Below are 3650 nucleotides of genomic sequence, written 5' to 3'. Positions count from 1 at the left end.
TTATTAATTTCTTCTTATGTTTTATTTCTTCATAATGGATTACTTTATTTCTAAATGATGACAGAGCATATACATATTAATGCCACACACACAAAACTCATCTTCCAGGCAATTGCCATCTAAGTGTATTATCCCTTAAAATTCTCTTCTATATGAAGGCTCCCACCTCCAGCACACACACACGTCCTACTGTTACATATGCATCAGATATGAAATATGTATCAATGTCTTAAAATAAAATCTCTGATTGCATCACAGGGATTGCCTGGCAAGCACAAGTATCAAATATTTATTTATCGTCAGGATCTCTGAGAACACGCTGGGCTTAATGGCCTCGCCTCCAGGATCTGTGACACTAGATATTTCTGCTCTCGTGTAGTTGAACAATCTTGTTTTAATCTCCACTGTGAATGTAATATAAGGACAATGAGTGAAAAGCCTAACCTTATTACATGCAGTCGAACAATATCTTCTAAAAAACTGTTGGGTTTGGATGAAACATCCCTCGAAACCACTCTCCACATAAACCCACTCACTTTTGCAGTTTTCCCAGAGAGTCGCCCACACTGCTCTTCACCTCCTCCTTCCCAGGCGTCAACACCTGCTCCTTCAAACCTTTCAACCCACCAAAAGGCATTTTCCCTGGATCTTCTCGCTTCTCTCTCCACCTTTGTCTCAAAACAACGTCTTGATACCTCACTGGCACACTTTGTAAGAGAAAAATTAAAAATTAAATCTGCTAGAAGCCTTTCTCCATACTCCCTGAGTTTGTGGCACCGGTGGCTGGCTCCACCTCAGAGTGGTGCCAAGGGTCCCTCAGAGGTAGCACAGACTTTGTCCGCTTTTCAGAGCTGATTCAGAGATGGTGTTGAAGTACTCCTCCTTCCAAAGTGCCGTTCGGTCAGAGCCTCTGGAACATTAATCTCCAAAAGATCCATCCAAGGCTGATACATGCAGAAAAAAATAAAAGCGTAGTGTGATGGCAATTTTACGTCGTCGTCAGGAATAAAGAGTGAATCAAACAAACAGATAGTTTGATTCTTTTATTACGAAGCTTCGGACACAAGTCAAACACAGAGCAAGGCTGTGTGCTTGAGAGTGCAAAGAGCCTCTCAGAACTCGCAGTTTAAGAAGCCCCTCCAAGTTCCGCAAAACAGTAGCAGGAACTTAAAAAAACACATGTACTGTACACATGGAGCAGGCAGATCATCTGATCAACACAATAACGGTATATAAAAAACAGAGGTTCAACCTTTAAGAAACAGCATTGAAACAGGAACTTTGTCTAGACACAGTCTGGCACAGTATCCAACAATAGATTTTTAGAGAAAGTTTCAGAACACACATACATTCAATGACTCATCTGAAACTAGTGGTGACAAACATTGTTTCAAACAATGTTTTAATGTTAGCCTGGTCACTGATGCAGATGTATCAGATTACAAATTATGATTAGGTAAATTTGTACCTGTGTTGTGTTTACAGGCACTACAGGAACAGTAGAATTTTCTATTACAGTAGCATCCACTTTTTAATGTCTGGGCATTATGAGAACCCGTTGTCTGCAGCTGAACTGAAGGCTCCGCTCAGATCTCCTCTCCATCTCATAACTCATCCATCGCTGGTGAGGAGGGGCAGGTGGAGCTGGTTTTCCAAAACCAAGCCCCTCACCCAACACATCATCATCTTTATCGTCATCCTCATCATCACCTCCCCATGCAGCACCACCCCTTCACCTACTTAGGTTCATCTGATAGCAGCCCATTGGACAAACAATTAAATATGCACGAGCTTGACAAGTCGCATGGAGGAGAGACAGGAGTAGCTGGGCGGCTGTGGTGTAACATGCGAGCAGGTGAAACCCAAGACAGAGCCATCAAGTTCCAGGTTCACGCTCACACTCTCTGCCAGCTCCTCCATGTTGCTGTTTCACAATGTCTGCATCACAGAGGAGGGACAGATATAATATTCATGAACTTCAACATCTTATCTCTAACTATTTGACAGTGATTGGATATTATTTGAAATGCATTTTTTCCAGCGTTAAGATCATTCTTTGAAGAGCCTATAGCATTAAAAGATATAGAGGTTATGATTTGAAAACTTAAACAAGTGGACTGCATGTTGTTGGCTGTTGAAAACTTACTGCTTAGTGAGAGTTGTGCCAATACTCCATCAACCCTTCTTTTACACTGCTTATCCTTTGAGGGTCTCAGGGGTGTGTGTTTGTGTGTGTGTGTGTGGGCACGAGGTGGTATGCCACGTGGACAGGTCGAGAAATATCACAGGCCTTCTTTTTTCCAGAGACAGTTTTGTGGAACATGACAATTAGATGTACGTCCTTTTTGCAGATAGAACTCTCAACTTTAATACTTTCATATGATTGATAATTAGCATAACAGCTCTGACACAAATGGTGCATTCAGCAGCTGTTTGAAAGTAACTTTGTGACTTTATTACCTGTGATAATTACCTGAATGTGAATCAGGAGATTGAGAATCCACTTGGAATCTTGTTTCTGAATAAGTCATGTCTGCCATCTAGTGTTTGGAATGAGGAGGTGACACATGAGTCCATAATAAACTCTAAACTAGGCTGATGTTGTGCAATAGTAGGAGTAGAATTGACGTTGGCTAATTATTAATAATCATGAAATATGATTATTAAAATAACAATTATTTCTTAAAAATAATCAAAAATGATAAAGCTATTAATTAAGAAATGTAACACATTTAATTAGAAATGATACAGTTATCCATTAATAATAGTTAAAATAATTAATGAAAACAATAAAATTATCAATTAAGAATAATACAAATCTGTAATCATTGCTTATTGTCGCGGGGCACCACCCTGGTTACAGGGACCAACGAGTCAAACTATAGTTATCAGTCTCAAGTGATAAATTATATTAATAATCTCAATATTTAATATTAATGATTATATAATACACAATGAAGGGTTTTAAGTTCGAGCACAGGCAATCATAATCCAGCTGTATTCACATACACATGTACAAATAATCACAGAAATACAAATACTTTAATTACAAAAGTATTTATTAAAAAGGGGAAATAAAGTTATGTTATTCAATGATTCATCATTTTAACAAGCTCCGATATTTCAAAGATAAACACAGCAGCAGCACTTATCACAATTCAGAAAATACATGTAAAACCGGCGGTCTACCTATGTATGTCTGTCTCGGTGTGTGTGTGTGTGTGTGTCTGTGTCAAAGTGTCTCTCTGTGTGTGTGTGTCTATGTGTATGCATGTGAAATAAAGTTAGTGTTATTTAATGATTCATCATTTTAACAAACTCCCATATTTCAAAGATAACAACAGCAGCCGCTTATCACAATTTAGAAAAACACATGTATTCATCTATGTGTATCTGTGTGTGTGTGTATCTGTCTGTGTCTATCAATGTGTCTCTGTGTCTGTGTGTGTGTGTGTGTGTGTGTGTGTGTGTGTGTGTGTGTGAGAGAGCGAGAGAAAAAGAAGGGGGCGTGGCGATGACGCAGTCACGTGGTGACGTCACATCTAAGATGGCGGCCGATCATGATTCGTGGAATCAAGGCCTAAAAACTCTCAAAATGGCGGATTGACTACAAAACAAGATGGTGGAGCCGTTATGAATTTAGAGCCAGA

The sequence above is a fragment of the Pleuronectes platessa genome, chromosome 7 (assembly GCF_947347685.1).
Source record: "Pleuronectes platessa chromosome 7, fPlePla1.1, whole genome shotgun sequence".
In the NCBI taxonomy this organism is placed as follows: Eukaryota; Metazoa; Chordata; class Actinopteri; order Pleuronectiformes; family Pleuronectidae; genus Pleuronectes; species Pleuronectes platessa.
The sequence above is the reverse complement of the archived record's forward strand: the minus strand, read 5'-3'. Positions refer to the sequence as shown.